The sequence below is a fragment of the Tupaia chinensis genome, unplaced genomic scaffold (assembly GCF_000334495.1).
Source record: "Tupaia chinensis unplaced genomic scaffold, TupChi_1.0 Scaffold000420_1, whole genome shotgun sequence".
In the NCBI taxonomy this organism is placed as follows: Eukaryota; Metazoa; Chordata; class Mammalia; order Scandentia; family Tupaiidae; genus Tupaia; species Tupaia belangeri.
The window spans coordinates 1107531-1124865 of NW_006159925.1; the positions used below are offsets into that span (position 1 = coordinate 1107531).

The following is a 17335-nucleotide window of genomic DNA, read 5'->3' on the forward strand; positions in this document are numbered from 1 at the left end:
TTACCCTAAAAAAAAATGAAAAAAATTAAAAGTCACAGGGAGACACAGCGAGACAGAGAGAGTCAGACAGAAATGAAGAGAAAGAGACACAGAGCTATCCCTACCCACTAGAAATGAGTCTGGAGGAGGAAGTCTCAGCAAAAAATCTTCATTTTTGGTCAAGGAAACCAATATTTCACAGCTGAAGTATGGTATCCATCTTAGGGTACCATTTTGTATTGATTTTTACAAATCTTTATATACACTGGATACTGCTCAGTGTGTGTGCGTGTGTGTGTGTGTGTGTGTAAGACACAATCACATCTCACTTAACAAGGATGATATGTTCCAAAAAAGTAGATCATGAGGTGATCGCATTGTTGTGCAGACGTTAAAGACTGTTTGCACAAACCTGGAGGGCATAGCCTACTGTATACCTAGGCTCTGAGGCTAGTCTACCTGCTCCTGCTGGGACCACCATCATGCAGCCTGCTATTGAACAAAAGTTGTTATGCAATATGTGTGTGTGTGTGTGTGTACACATCTATAATTTAGATAGCATTAATTTTATCTTTTAACAATATACATAGTGTTTTTTCATGTCCTCGTAAGTTTTTGTCTGCCTCAAGTTCACAAGGGTTTTGTCGCCTATCTCTGTCTAGTAGCCTGATTTGCTTAGCTCATGTAGGTACCTGCCCTATTTCAATTGCAGTTTGCGTATATTGTGTGCTCAGCATTACGTGCTGCTGTTAATCAAACATTACTAACTCTATCCAATCCCATTTGTTAAAGAATCTTCCCATTCTTTTCCAAAATGCCTTGTATCATTGCCAAACTTGTGTGGAAAATACCTGTAGGGTGCTGTGAGCTGGGCCACTGGCTAAGTGAAACACATTTCTCAAGCTCTAGTGGAATAGTGTATATGAGAGCTTTAGAGAAAAATAATAAAATCATCCTCAATAACCATAAATGAGGTATGGGAGTCTCACTATTTTACGACTTAAATATTAAGACCCATTCAATTCACTATTTGCTTTGTTACTGTTTGTTTTTTCTTTATCTTAAGGGAACGTATGTTCTTGTATTATGAAAAGAGTTTTAGTAAAGGAGAAAAATGATGCATTTTCCTAAGGCTTTTGCATTGTCGGTTGAACCATGGGAATTATTTTTTGCCTGAGATGTAACTCAGGTTCCTGAATGTCATGGCTGGCGTTAAGTAGTATAGGATTCTGTGTTAAGAGTGAATATTTTATTGTAACTTACTCCAGTGTTTCAAATGTTTGTTTTGGGAATCATTATTCTATACACGGCCTTAGTTTTTAATCTTCCTACTTAAATATTGTTTAACAAAGTGAAAAATAACATTTGCCTTGGTGAACCATTTGAATGATATGCTTTCAAAGAAAATACAGAAAAAGCACAATACCACCAAAATATGTTTCAATTGGGGAAAAAATGTCAAATATAATAGGGCAACATACCATGATGTGAAGGAGATGGGAAACACTGTCATTCACCACGGTCTCCACAGCCAAGAGAAAATAATTGCTGCTTGCATTGTGCCATCCTGAGGCGTAGCGGGCCCTGTGTGTGGGATCGGGCTGACTGTCAACACCTCTGCGCTCTCTGTACAATGTCAGACCTAAAGCAGTCACGTTCTCAGTGAACACAGGAAGAGATTCTCTATAGGAAATGACGCTGATCTTAAACATCCTCCAGCCATTTCCTAGAACTCAGTATCAAATAATACTACCAAAATTATAGTTTGCAAATGATTTCCATATGAAATTGTGTTAAGGCATGCGAAAACATGAAGTAAAAAGTTTTAGAATAGGGGTCAGCAGGTGGCATGGTGGTGAAGGCACTGAACTTCCACATGGTTTACCGTGGTTCAAGTCTCGGACCTGGCAGCTTGAAACTCATGCTGGGCACACATGTACATGTGCCCAAAGTCTCAGGAAGAGAGTGGAGGAGAAGAGATTGTAGCATGTCTATCCCCTGGGGAGAGGGGGAGGATTTCTCACTTTTCCTCTCACCACCTTTCTGTCTCTCTCTAGTGAGGGCGCATGCCCTATGGTAAAACCTTAAAACAAAAACGTTTCAGAATAAATTAATGTAGAAACAATTATAAAGAATTATTATTATTATTACTATTTTTGCTGATCAAAAGATTCCAACAAAGTTCATGTACCTACAATGGAATTTACAGATGCCTACAACAGTTCGTACATTAGGTTAGCTTACAGATATATATTGCTTTTCTCTAAGTATCGCTAATAGAAATGTATGATTTTCAATATCCTTATTGTAACAAGAAAATACACTTATAAAATGTCCGTGAGGCATTTATTAAGCCAAGTATTTAAATAATTATTCTCATTGTGACATAAAAATAATACTCCTTTAGAGCAAAAGGATGTTAGTAGCCCAACCATTACTGAAGGACTTCCAGGAAGTTCCAAAATAAAATCTGGCTATCCTTTTCATAAAATAAATAGAAGCACAACAACCTCTGGGTATCCCATAAGTATAAACTATTAGGCAGTCTGAAAAGTCATGAAGTATTTTTCCATGCAAAAATATATCATGGCTCTTCCAACAACCCAATATTAAGATTCCATTTATAGTAATTGAGGCTTGAGTAATGATATGTTACAAATAAAAATAAACACCATTGGCCCAAATGTGGTTTTTACTTACTTATTTATGTATAAGAAAAGAAATTTCGCCGTAAAGTACACATTTTAAAGTGACAAATACTTCAATTATACACATAAGATTAAAGTGCTCCTTCTTACGATGGAAGCAAAACTTCTGAAAATAACTTACAGAAATAATATGTAAACACACAGAGCTTTGGGACCAGCAGTTAGCATAATGGCTATGTTGCTGGACTCTCATGTAGTTGACCGTGGTTCGAGTCCTGGACCCGGTGGCTTAAACTCAGCACGGGCGCGTGCGTGCGTGCCCAAGATCTTGAGAGGAGAATGGAGAAGGGATTGTGGCGTGGCCATCCTCTCTGAGGGGTGATTTCTTGCTTTATATATCTCTGTCTTTCTGGCGAGTGCATGCGCCCAATAAAAAAAGACCTCTCCAAAAAAAAAAAAAAAGAAAACAAAAAAACAAACACACACATACACAGAGCTTTGAGATAAACTACGGACATCCTTTTATGGCCTATGGCTCAACATGCAAAGGTCTCTAGAACACATGTAAGTGAATACAACACGGTTTGATTACTTTGGGATATGCTGGTATTACATAACCATGTCTGGATAGCTGTTCACCATAAAACGAGTTGTGAGAGTGTTTCTAGTGACACCATACTTTTTAGTCCCAGTGGCAAGAAAGAAAACAAAAACTTAATATGGAAGTGACTTTTATTTGTAAATTAAGTTTTTAAATGGACAAATAAACCCAACGTTTCTCTTTGCAACATGAACTGCATTTTAAAAGATTCAGAGAATCTCATTGGTTGGTTCTCAATGTAACAAAACACAGAACCTTTCTCCCTATTTAGGAATTCCAATCATCTCCAATGTTTTGTATTAAAAACTGCTTTCCCAGAGAGAGGTAGCCATCCTGGTTAAATTCTTCCTGCTGCCCCCTCTATACCTGATGTAAGCACATGGGTTGGCACCGTATAGCACCACCCCCATGGTAACCACCCAGACACTTTACTCTGAAGGAGAGAAGAGCAGAAAAGGCAAAAACCACCCACAGCACTGGACAGGCAAAAAGTCCTTATGGAAAGATTCTTGATTCAGCCTCTGAAACAGTTTTATTTTCTTGAAAGGATGTCTTCCTGGACTCAAACACTCAATGGTTCTTTCCATCTTCATCAATATGCTCCCACCAATGTAAGCAAACCATTAGTCTACCTGTGACATGCTGCACTGCCCAAAAGTCGCATGCTAACACAGAATAGTCTTCATCTTTTAGGTGATATGCAAACCATTAGTCTACCTGTGACATGTTGCACTGCCCAAAAGTTGCATGCTAACAACAGAATAGCCTTCACCATATAGGTGATAAAGCTGCTTCTGAGCAATTCACAGAGAAGATAGACCATGACTGCACTGATTCCAAAGAATAAATGGAAAAATGATGCCACTGATGTCTGATTTTGGAGTTTTTTGTTTGTGTGTTTGTTTTTTATTTTTGTCTATTGTCTCTTCTTCAGCATCAAACGGTGAGACATCTTTAGTGTCATCATTACTGTCCTACTGCAACATGGCAGCCATGTGTCAACCCCAGTCGCCAATCTGGACTGAAACGGACACTTGCTAATTACTGCATGGGGGAAGGGGTCAATATTCAAGCCCAGCTGGATCTCACTCCCATTTGGAGGTGTCTTGAGGGAAAGGTAGCTCCCAGAGCTGGGTGATCCCAGCTTGACCTCTAGAGAGCTATTTTGTAATGATTTTGTTTGCTTGTTTTGTTCATTATGTTTCTTTTGGGTAGGGGGAAAGAGAGAGAAAGAGAGACTGTCAATCCCATCTCCCAGGCTTCTAGCCCCTCAGAATCACAGTGCTTGTGCCTGGTGTGTTTCAGTTGACCTGGTGTCCACACTGGTCTTGCACGTGACTCCAGCATTGCAGTGCAGTGCCCTACCAACAGGCCGCTGAGGCTGGACCTGTAATGAGTTTGAAAATACGGGAGTATTTTTTGTTTGTTTTTGTTTGTTTATTTTTGTCTTCTTCCAGCTCCTCACTCCCTATATCTTGAGTGTTTTTCCTGGTCAGTTTGAGTTATCCACAAAGTCTACATGAGAAATGCATCTTCTAAAATTTAAGCATTTGTTTTCAAATGACTCTGAGAATTAAAAAAGAAATTTTGAAAGCAGCATAATAGGAGTGTATCACTTTAAATAAAAGAAAATAAACACAATGGGAAGAGAATGAGGAGACAAAGAAGACACTCTCTTGAAAAAAATAAATAAAACTTAAGGGCTTAGAAGTAAGGGGGAAAAAAAGAAGAGTTTGATTTTGAAGAAAGTTAAAAGCTAGAGGAAAAAAAAATAATAATCCCATAATTTTAGTTCACCATGAAAGAGAAGAATCTGTATAAATGTGCTAGGGCTTCCATAACAAGCTCAATCAACAGAAGCTCATTTTCTTTTTTTTAAAATTGTTTATTAAGAATTATTTTATTTAACTTTATTTATTTATTTGTTTTAATTTGAACAGAAAGGGACAGAGTGAGAGACAGAAAGAAAGAAGAAAAATGAGAAAGCAAGCCGCCAGGTGCAGGACTATTACCGTGGTCGGCCATGCGGGAGTCCAGCACCCCTAACCACCACCCCACCTGCCTACTCTTTCCTTCTTTTCTTTTCTTCTCTTCTGTTTTCTTTTCTTTCTCTCCTTTTTTCTTTTCTTTTCTATTATTTTCATTTTCATTTCTTTTCTTTTCCTTTCCCTTCCCTTCCCTTCCCTTCCCTTCCTTTCCTTTCCTTTCTCTTCTCTTCTTTCTTTCTTTCTCTTTTTTGTATTATTCTTTTCTTTTTCTTTCTTTTATTTTTTTTTTTTGATAGAGTACATATGTGCTAGCCAGGTAGAGACTCAGAGAGAGACAGAGAAAGAAAGTATCCTCTGTAGGGAACAGTCATGCTGCAATCCATTCTCCTCCATCTCTCCCTCCTTTTGGAATTTTGAGCATGAATGCACACATGCCTGTTGTGGTTCTCAAGTCACTAGGTTTGGGATTTGAACAGTACAGTTGGTCATGTGGAATCCAGTCCCTAAAGAATTATTCTATTTAACTTTATTTATTTTAATTTGACCAGAGAGGGACAGAATGAGAAAGAGCGAAAGTAAGAGACAGTGAGTGAGAAAACAAGCTGCCAGGTGTGGGACTTCGAAAGTAAGAGACAGAGAGTGAGGAAACAAGCTGCCAGGTGTGGGACTTGAACCACCGTCCACCATGTGAGAGTCCAGTGCCCTTAACCACTATGCTACCTACTGGCCTCCCAGAAGCTTATTTCCTTATAATTCAGGAAAGATCAAGGTGCCAGCAGAGTTGATATCCTCTAAGACTCCTGACCTAGCCTGGTAGATGGGCATCTTCCCCTGAGTCTTCCCATGGTTGTGGGGGCCTGTGCCCTAACCTGTCTTCCTACAAGAACATCAGTCATTCTGGGTTAGGACCACCCATGGGATCTCATTAACCTAATTACTTCTTCAAAGACAGACACAGTTTGAAGTACCTGGGCTAGGATTTCATTGTATACATTTTGGAGGGACATGGCAGATGGTAGCAGTGCTGAAAACATGCAATCATAGGTTTTCCAGAAATAGCAACAAGAGAGGAAGTGAAAGCAGAAACTCTCCATATCGCCCCCACCATACTATTCTTTTCCTCTTTTCTTCTCCCTTTTCTTTTCTTCTTTTCTTCTTTTCTATTTTCTTTCCTTTCCTTCCCTTTCCTTTCCTTTCTCTTCTTTATTTATTTCTCTCTTTCTTTTGTATTCCTTTCTTTTCTTTTTCTTTTTCTTTTTTTTTTTTTTTTTTTTTTGACAGAGCACATATGTACTAGCCAGGGACACAGAGACTCAGAGACAGAAAAAGAAAGTATCCTTTGTGGGGAACAGTCTCACTGCAATCCATTCTCCTCTATCTCTCCCTCCTTTTGGAATTTCGAGCATAAATGCACACATGCCTGCTGTGTTTCTCAAGCCACTAGGTTTGGGATTTGAACAGTGCAGTTGGTCATGTGGAATCCAGCCTTCCTAACAACCACACCACAGACTGACTCCATACTGTTCTCATTATCATCTATATCTCAAATATTATTGCCCTGTGTTCAACCTGCACTCTTCTTAATAGTCCAAGATTGAGGGCCCCACATTGGAACAGTGTTAAAACACATTATGATGCTTTGTAAGGGTGACTCACATGGGAAGGTTGGGGATTCTTGTCTGGACACCTCTCAGAACACATGAGGTTTGCATGTGCAAGTATCAAGGGCTGGCTGAAGACAAGGTGGATTGGAGAATCAAGGTCCTGTTGAGGGTGTTGTCTTTCTGTCCATCTCACTCATGAAAGAAAGAAGTAAACTTTACAAAAAATGTCAAAAACTCTAGTAGTTAAACTTTTCCAAATATTGGGGTCTATTTTCCCAAAGTGGGCAGTGGTGATGTGAAAATACTGGGTGATTAAACCCAGTACCTATCCTGGTTTTTGTCTGTCACTCACAGAGAATTAGAGGCACAAACACGAAAGGGGATACCAAAGTGGAGTGTATTAAGAGAGAAGGAAGAACAGAGCTTCCAAGCAGAGAGGCATCCCAAATGGATTGTCAAAGCAGATTTGGAGTCCAGGGGGTTGTATCTAGCAGTCCAAGCAATGGACTGGCTCTTGAGAAGGAAGTGGGCTTTAGAAAATAGTTACATGGTATTCTGAGTGATTTATTACCCTATTCTTGATGGGGTCAGCAGACCATAGCATTCTGTACTTGTTGCTAGAACATAGTTACTAAATAAAAACTGTTACCCTTAGCTATAGTTACTCTGAGACCCAATGCAGCGGAGACTTAGCCACTGTGACTCCATCTTGGGCCTTACCATGTCTGTGCTGTAGATCCCTGTCTCCTACCTTATTAGCAAGGAGTCATACATTCTTTAGAAACATGTAAAAGGGATGTATATTGTACACTCACCAGATAATAGAGGGAAAACAGAAGGACTTCATTAAAAAGAAAAACACGGGCCCTTACCCCATCTAACTGTAAGTGGGGTCTAACTCTTATCTCATTGATTGGCATTATGGAAGGGCCAGTCCTGAGTAAGAACAGTGTAGAAAATGGTCCTAATTAAATTTCAATTATTTTCCACATTTAGTCTATCATGAAAACAGGGTGTTTTACACTTCATACTAGGTTGTCGGAAAAGTTATGACACATTTTTGCATAGAAAAAAATAACATCGTGACTTCTCTGACAACCCAATATTTTGTGGCTTAAACTGTAGCGTTAAAGGTTAGGAACCACTTTTGTCAAATAATATGTCAAAACATAAAGAAAGTAATACCATTTGGTGCTAATGGACATATGCTTCTAATATCAAATTATATATTATATCACTTTATTGAAGAGCTCTAAGCCCATTTCAAGGCCCTCTTTTAGGATCTAAAACTGATGATATGAGAGATTAAGTGTTTCATACCTTGAAATTGGATGATTGTTATAGTGTCTAGCAAAACATTTTCTCTCCATAATGCCTAATGAATCAGACCCTGCGCCTCGTGGCCATTAACCAGTTACCAAAGCCCACTCCTTTCTCTCGCCCACTCTGTGGCACTGACAAATGCAGTGATTGCCTACCACGCAACTAGTGCTTGAGGCACGCTCAGTTTTTAATAAATTGTTCTTTACGTCTTGTCTTTAGCCCACTAAAAGGAGGACTGCTGAATATCGAAATCCTTTCCCAGCTTCTACTCTATTCAAATTTACAAGTCACCAGCAAACAAGATGTATGTAAATGAGTTACTTAAATACCAATTGTGTATTTCCAGCTTGTAAAACTACTCCTAGTCATTACATTTTCTTCTTAGAGCCCTGTCCCGTTTTTGTGACATGCAAATGAAGAGAAAAAGAAGAATCTGCTTCATTTTAGCAAGCTAGAATGACAACCAGGTGGCAATGATCCCTGTCCTAGGGATAACGTTGACATTGATTTCACCTGACACAGTGGGAGAACCCAATTAACTGCACGGAATTCTTTTTGTAACCGAATACTGGAGGCAGGAAAACCCTATGTGACATGCCAGATTGTGGGATATATTAAGGTGGTCACTGGAAGTGATTAAACTTCTTATTTTTGTGCCTTTTTCCTAACCATAAATATTCTTAATTAAAATTCACGGTAAAAAAGCTGTGTACATTTTAATGTTATAAAAACAAACCATTCTTTGTCTGCTCAGGCCCTTTCCTGCCTCTCAGGAGTGTACTTTTACTCAATAAACTACCTTTTACTTATACAAAAAAAAAACAACAAAAAAACAGTATATAGTGTGGCTTTCTCTCTGCTACTCTGGTCTAATTTCCACTGATTATAAAGACATCAAACACAACTATAGAGTCCGTGCCTTAAAGACTTCTTTACACACAAAGGTTTTTTTTTTTTTTTTTAAAGGTTTTTACCTAAGAGCACTTGGGCTTGCTGTAGAGAGACAGAGAGAGACAGTGAGAGGGAAAGTGAGAAATCATCCCCTCCGGGAGATGACTATGCCACAATCCCCTTCTCTTCCATTCTCCTCTTGGAATTTTGGGCTTACACACACCCGTGTCCGCTGTGATTTTCAAACCTCAAGGTCTAGGGCTCAAACCGTGGTTGGCCATTTTGGAGTCCAGAACCTTAACCACAACACTACCTGCTGGCCCCCAAGGCCCCGCGTTTTCACACCACAATCAGATTAAATTTTCAATCCCTTTATAATATCCGAATTTATTAATTTGGGTTGGGGGTTATGTAGTCACACAGAGCAGACAATAATTGCATTTCATTCAAATACATTACCTACATTTAAATTCTTGTTTCATAATAATACAAAAAAAAATGACATTGCTCACGTTGGGGAATGCGGGGAAGCTAAAATTATTCTGAAAATTGCTAAACAAAAGGAAATAATAAAGCATTTATCATCTTTCCCAATTATCTGATTATCTGTACTTCAGAGTCATTGACATTCTAAGATAAGTAGAAATTTATCATCATACAAATCCATGTAACAGAAAAAGTATGTTATATCTCCATTTGTCATTCCATACAACTTACCTGACCTAGGAGTGGCCATCAGCGACTAATAATATCACACAAAGTAAACATACAAAACAAACATTATGTCTCACTGGCCTCATGGAAGTTTGTCATAGCACTTAGGAAGTAATTGTGCTAAATACAGAAATGACCAGGGAGCAGCTCAAGCCTGTGATCTAAAGCTGCCCAGCATAACTGTGATGATGAGAACGCTCTGACGAAGGACGCCATGAGCCACACGTGTCTCCTGACTGCTTGAATATAGCCAGAGCACTAGCCTAACTGAGAAACTGGAGATCCAACCTTAGTTAGTGCTAAGCGATCTAAATTGAGATCAAAATGATCACAGATAGCCACAGGCACGTTCTGTGATCCGTAGAACCTCCATCAACATCTAGTTTACAGTAAACACAAATACCCAAGAATATCTTAAAACCACCTACAGGGAGCCAAACAATGGCGTAGTGATAAAACAGAATACTCTGTAAGACACAAAGGGGAAGGTTACCAGCTCACATCTGGAGACTTCCCCGAGTACGCCAGGCCCTAGCATGTCCAAGATCTGGGACTGAACCGGGGATAAATCAAGACCTTATAGGGGTTACTGTCTCTCTCCCTCTGTTTATCTCCCTGGAATAAATAAATAAAACTTTAAAAGAAGAAGAAGAAAAGAAAAGAAACTGTAGAAATGTAATTTGCAATATCCAGACTCTGTGAAACTCCATTAATACAAATGAATCATTCCTTCAATAAAACTAATTTGCCAGAAAAAAAGAGATTTCCGGAGAGAAGCAAGTGATGACATAAGACTTCTTGCGTTGAAGTCCACTGGCCCACATAGGACCTCCGACCTGCAGTCCCATCTGACGCAGTGCCGCAGGAGAGAAAGAACACCTTAAAGGGATGATGGTCGTGTGGTTTTTCCTAGAGAGACTAAAGTTTAGAAAGCACTTTGTGAAACTTTCCATGTTCTCTGAAGCTCTGGGAATATGCAAGGGAAATAAAAGAATTTCTGAACTTCAAAAGATTACCATTTTAGACTGTTCATCTAGCAATAACCAGATTAGAGAGTTTCCTTCCCACATTAAAAGAAAAGGTGAGTGTCCATCCCACTATTTTGAGAGAATAAAAGCCAACCTTTGCATAATAAAGTGGGGAAGGAAGTCCTGATGATATTAATACTTAACATTTTTAGTAATAGTAATGAGACAAGAACAACTTTATTTAAACATTAAATATGTGTTAATTTTACTTTTTAAACAGTTTGGGATGTATAATTTTATGTAAGCATCACAATTATAACTTTATGTGTGTTTTAGAGGAGAAACTGTACTACAGAAAAAGTAATGAAGTGAAAAAAAGTGCACAGATAACAGGAAACAAGTAGTCTCTGAGCTTCTATTTTTATTTAATTGATCAACTTTGTTTCCCATTAAAGTAAAATGGGAGTCACAATAAATTAAAGTGAACAACTCAATAATAGACCTAGAGGCATTTTAAAAAGACATTTTGCCAGAAGGCACATGCACTCACCAGAGTGAGGCAGAGGGAACAGAGAGAGAAAGTGAGAAAGCACCCTCAGTGGAGGGTGGTCATGCCTCAGTCCCTTCTCCATTTCCCTCTCTTCAGGATTGTGGGCATGCACACACAGGCACCATTGTTTTTTAAGCTGCCGAGTCTGGGACTTAAACTGCCGTGTAGGATTCAGCCCGGTGACTTTAGCCACCACACCACTGGCGGCATAACATAGAGATATTTTCAATATTTCTAGGGTGTAAGGTTAAGATAAATATTAACTGTACATGTATGAAATTATATTTCTGGTTATTTTGTATCTTCTTCTTTTTAGAGAGGTGTTTGCTATAGGGCGGTGTGTTTGCCAGAAAGACAGAGAGAGACAGAGAGACAGAAAGCAAAAAATCACCCCCAGGGGGAATGGCCACGCTGCAATCCTTTCTCCATTCTCCTCTTGGGATCTTGGGCACGCAGGCACAACATGCCCATCATGAGTTTAAGCCACTGGGTCTGGGATTTGAGGAACCATGGGAGCCCAGTGAAGTAGCCATTACGCCATCTGCTGGCCACTGTATCTTATTTTTTAATAAACTCTAAAGTACTGTATCTTTGTCTTGCCATGTGCATTTTTCATTTGACAACATGTTTTGAAGACCTTGCCTCATTCTTTTTCTTTTTTTAATAGCTGCATATCATGGTAGAACATGAATATAACATTTTATTTAAATATGCATGCACTGATAGCATTTGTACTGTTTCCAGTGTCCTTTTACAAGTAGGGTTGGAATGATAGCGGACTTCAAATTCTCAGTAGGAGACTCAGAGACGTGGAATTGCTGAGGTAGAAGGTCCCTAACTTTTTAGTAGGTATCAAAAACTCTGCCGCTCTAGTTTATATTTCTAGTAATTTATATGGGATGTCTCTTTCCTTAAAATGTTAGTAGCCTTAATACAACTACTATTTTTTAATTTGCCAGTCTGATATGCAAAAACATGCTTCTCTGGGCTGTAATTTGCATGTTCTTGTTACGGGTACTGTTAATGTTATTTTCTTTTATTAGCATAAGCCTTATGCATTTCTTCTTCTGTGAAAACTTAATGCATATCATTTGCTCTTCTTTTAAATTCTGAGTGGTGTATCATTTCCTAATTAATTTGCATAAATGTATTTTTTTGTATTATGTGTACAAGAAAAAAACTCATTTCTGAATACTGTGTTTATTAACCATTTCTCATAATACATCTTGTTTTGATTAAGGCTAATTCTCCTTATTAACATATTCCCTCATTTTTTCTGGTTTGTTTTTCAAAGTTCGGATGTTTATTTTAGCACTATCTTGATTAGCTTCATCTAACTACTTTCTGTGGAGTCTTTCTGATTTGAAGTTGTAAAGGGTATATCTCATCTTTGCACAAATTCAGGTAGAGCAACACAGCCGTGGCTCAGCTCCTTGTAAGCTTGCCCAACTCAGACCTTTGCTTTACTCTTGGTGTCCTGGCACCTGGGGACACAAAACTTCAAGAGAAGAAAAAGGAGAGAGCCAATGTTCTCTCTATGCTTGTGCTGATAGGAACTGAGAACCCTCTCAAAAATTACTGGCGTGGTGGTTAAGGCATTGGACACTCCCACATGGCCGACCAGGGTTGGAGTCCTGAATCTGGTGGTTTGCTTTCTCACTTCCTCTCTCTCTCACTCTCACCCTTTGTCTCTCTCCAGTCAAATTAAAAAAATAGTAATAAATGAATAAATAAATAAAATAAAATAAGTAATGAAATTATTAAAAAAAATACTAATGAAGGGGCCAGTAGATGGATAGTGGGTAAGGTGCTGATTGCCCACATGGCCAACTATGGTTCGAGTCTTGGACCTGACAGCTTTCTTCATCATTTACCCTCTCTCTCTCTCTGTCTCTTTCTGGTGAGCCCATGTGCTCTATAGTAAATGAAGAAATGATAATAATAATAAAAAAAATCACAAAAATGTAAAATTACAAATAAATTAAGTAATTCACAAAACATTCATAGATATTATTTTTAATCATTTTTATAATATTATGCAATAAATGCTTGATACTTATTGAAATCATTGTTAAAATACTTCGGCAGATTACATAAGCCCTTGAGAACTTGACTAATACAGACATTATGTCTTTCTGTCCACAGCAGATATTCTGGAACATGTTCAATAAACAGTTTTAAATAGACTTTGATGTGTACATGTTAAATGAAGTACTAACGTTTGACTGATTCATGCCCCCAAAATCATATTTTCAGCCATTTAAGGAATTATTTATTTATTTATTTTGTGCAAGATTTTTGCTGTATAGCGTGTGCCTCACAAGAGAGACGTAGAGAACCAGAGAGACAGAAAGTGAGGAAAAACTTAAATTTTTATTATTTTTATACATTCGTAATTAAAAATATATCCTAGCTGAGTTCTTGTTTTCAAATTGCCCACTCCTTTACTTTGTATGTGTATGTGTATGACATGTTCGACATTCCAGCGCTAACAATTTGCGAAGAGTGGCCCAGTGGTGGTGTGGTGTTAATGAAAATGGGGCCTGGAACCTCCCTTGGTTTGCCAGGCATGTGGAAAACATGCCCATGCGCCTGAGCTGCAATGGCTGAGTCTGAGGGTGGATCATGGCATGAGGAGTCTGGTGGGGATCTGTCTCACTCTCTCTCAGAAAAAATAAACTTGAGGGGAAAAAGGTAAATTTAGGAAGAAGAGCGAGAATCAACAACAGCAACAGAGGTAGCAGTTGAGGTATGAAGAAAACCAAGAAGTAGGATTTTGGAAACCTACAGAAAAATCTATTCAAGAGAAAGGATCAAAATTATGTTTACAAAAAAAAAAAAAAAAAAAGGTAAAACCACGCCTAGGACAATGAAAAGCAAACACTCATACCCCAGACCAACATTCCGGCAACCGGCAGGCGAGAGCAAGGGAAATAGCTAACGCCGCAGAGAAGGCTGTCACGTGAGGCCCCGCTGTCGTCGGCAGTGACAGGCTCCCCGACCTTTTCCCTCACCGGCCAAACGCATCCAACATGAGTTGATTAAAAAAAAAATGTTTTAACCATGATAGAGCAACTACCAGTCAACTTTTCCTGCCACTTTACAAAACTAGAAAATTAAATAAAAACAAAAACAAAAGAGGGTCCAGCAGGTGGTGCAGAGGTTAAGGTGGCTGGATCCCATACTGCTGACAGCATGGTTCGAATCCCTGACTCAGCTGCTTGGAAAACACATGGGGTGCACCTGTGTATATGCCAAAAATCCTGATAGGAGAATATAAGAGAAAGGATTGTGGCATGGCCATCCCCCGTAGGGGTGAATTCTCTTTGTCTCTCTCTTTATCTCTATTTCATACACATCCTATAGCAAAACTGACAACAAAACGAAATCAAACCACCAAACAAAACTCATCAATATTTGTAGATACTGAACCACATGTATGATAGTATCGTGATCCTGAGAGAAAGAGACAATAGGGCCTAAAATCAACCCGTGATTCTGCATTGATGCCCTTTTGCAATCACATGGCAATTAGGAGGGAGCTAAACAGCCCATGGTTTATGCTGAGGAGTCAGAGGTGGGAGTTTGGTTGCTAGAGCTTGTAAGAACCTGTAGGAAGAACTTCGGCAATCTTCATCAATAAACCATAATTTACTGTTGATTGCTAAGATACGTGTGTGAGAGGAAACTCCCAAAGGTCAGGTAAAGAACTACCTGGGAGCTGTCAGCTAAAGAATGATGAGGATCCACATGGGTTTAGAAGGTATCCATGGTCAACAAGCTAGAATGGAACAACCTCATTGCATAGCTTTAAATTAAGAGAGAGAGGCACACAGAGAGACAAGGACAGAGACAGGGAGGAAGGAAGGATGTGACCTAAATACAGAAGAAATATCATTTAATAAAAACAGAATCAGAAATGAGAGATGATGGAAGGAAACAGAGGCTGTAAAACAGCTATGTTCAATGTGCTAAAACATTTCATTGCAAAGAGAAAACTGGAATGAACATACAAATAGAGTAAAATCATATTTCATGGGTTAAATCATAGAGTAGACAACAGTGAAGCAAATACCACTAGAATTAAAAAGTAGCAGCAATATTTCTTTAAAATAAAGCTAAGAGAGAGGTCCCAGCCCCAGTCACCTGTAGGGTAAAATTCAAAAGTCTAGTAATTCTTTATTTTTTTGGAGAGGTTTTCGCTATAGGGCGCATGCAGAGAGAGACAGAGAGACAGAAATCACCCCCCCAGGGGGGATAGCCACGCCACAATCACTTTTCCTCCATTATCCTAATGGGATCTTGGGCATGCACACACACGTGCCCGGCATGAGTTTTAAGCCACCGGTTCCAGGATGCGAACCGCAGTCAGCTAAGTGGGAATCCAACGACATAGCCATTATGCTAACTGCTGGTCCCAAGAAGTCTAGTAATTCTTAACAAAACATCAACAAATTTAATCTACAATATATCAAAAAGGTAAGATTAACAATATATCATGAAAAACTGGTGGTACTTAACTTCAGAATTTACAATTTATTTAATGTTCAGATTTCAATTAACCAAGGAATTTGTATTAGTCAGTGCAGACTTCTGTAACAAATAGCAAAGCATTGATGACTTAAGCAACAGAAATTTATTTCTCATGGTCTGGAAACTGGGAATTCTATAGTCACGGTGCTGATAGATTGTGTCTGGTGAGGGTTCTCCTCCTGGATGGCAAATAATTATTTCTCTTATGTGTATTCTCACACGGCAAAGAGTCAAAATACAGAAAGCAAGTACTTGTCTCCATTCTTCTAAGGGTACTAACCTTACTCAGGAGGGCACTAATTTCATGACCTCACTACTTGTCAAAGAACTAACCACCTCTCAAAGTTGCCATGTGGGGGTTAGAATTTTGGTAAAGGAATTTAGAGAGGGACACACACATATGTCCCATAACGGTACTTCATTCCTTTATCTAAATAAAGATTAAATATTTGATTATCTCAGTAGATATAGAAAAACTTTTTGACAGAATTTATTATACTTTTTTATGGTAAAAGCTTGGAGTAAACAATAAAATGACACTTGTTATGGGGAAATGTATCTTTGTAAACTCTTGAGCTAATGGCGGACATAACACTGAAAGATTAAACACTTTCCCTCTCTTACTGATTGAGGACAACCAAGGATGTACTCACTCCTGAATTCACATCCAGATTGTCTTCCTGAAGACTGGCCAGCTGATTTACAGAAACCTTGAACTGACCTTTAGATGCAGAAGTTAACAGTCTTTCATAAATTTCTTCCCCAGATCCCACACTTTGGTCAAATATAATGTGTATAGTAAATCGTTTATTCCAATGGCCCCCGATCTTTTTAGCACCAAGGACCAGTTTTGTGGAAGACAGTTTTTCCATGGTGGTGGTAGGGGCAGAAGTTATGACGTATGAGGAAACTCAGTATAGATCCCTTGTAGGCACAGATCACAATGGGGTTTGTGCTCCTATGAGAAATTAATGCTGCCTTTGATCTGATAGGAGGCGGCGCTCAGGCTGTAACCTGGGCAATGGGGAGTGGCTGTAAGTACAGATGGAGCTTCACAATGTAGCCACTACTCACTTCCTGCTGCATTAACCAGTTCCTGGCCATGGGTCAGTCTGTGGCCCGGGGTTTGAGGACCTCTGTTTTGTTCCATATCACCACAGTGGTATTTCTCTGAGCAAACTCTGACATTTTTCCATACTTAAAATTTTCCAATTATCTCAATACCACCTAATAGCTGAGATTTGTTTGCACTTTTTGTTTTTATTGTCTTCCAAATATATGATTTAGTCAAAGCTCACCAACACATTGAACATTTTATCCTTTTTTTATCATTGTCAGAGGTTACCTTGTACTTTTTATAAATAATACCCTTTATTAAATTTTATTACTATTATTATTATTTTAATTTGACTAGAGAGAGACAAAGAGACAGACAGAGAGAGAGAAAGTGAGAAAACAAGTCATCAGGTCCAGCTATGTGGGAGTCCAGCACCTTAATCAACCATGCAAGCTGCTGGCCCCACCTTGCATGTTTTT

General features: G+C 38.8%; 1 pseudogene; it reads right to left on the minus strand.

Moving 5' to 3' along the window:
* Positions 1-3495: 3495 nt before the first annotated feature.
* On the minus strand, positions 3496-4214 carry LOC102474263 (Golgi apparatus membrane protein TVP23 homolog B-like; annotated as a pseudogene).
* Between the last annotated feature and the right edge of the window lie 13121 nt (positions 4215-17335).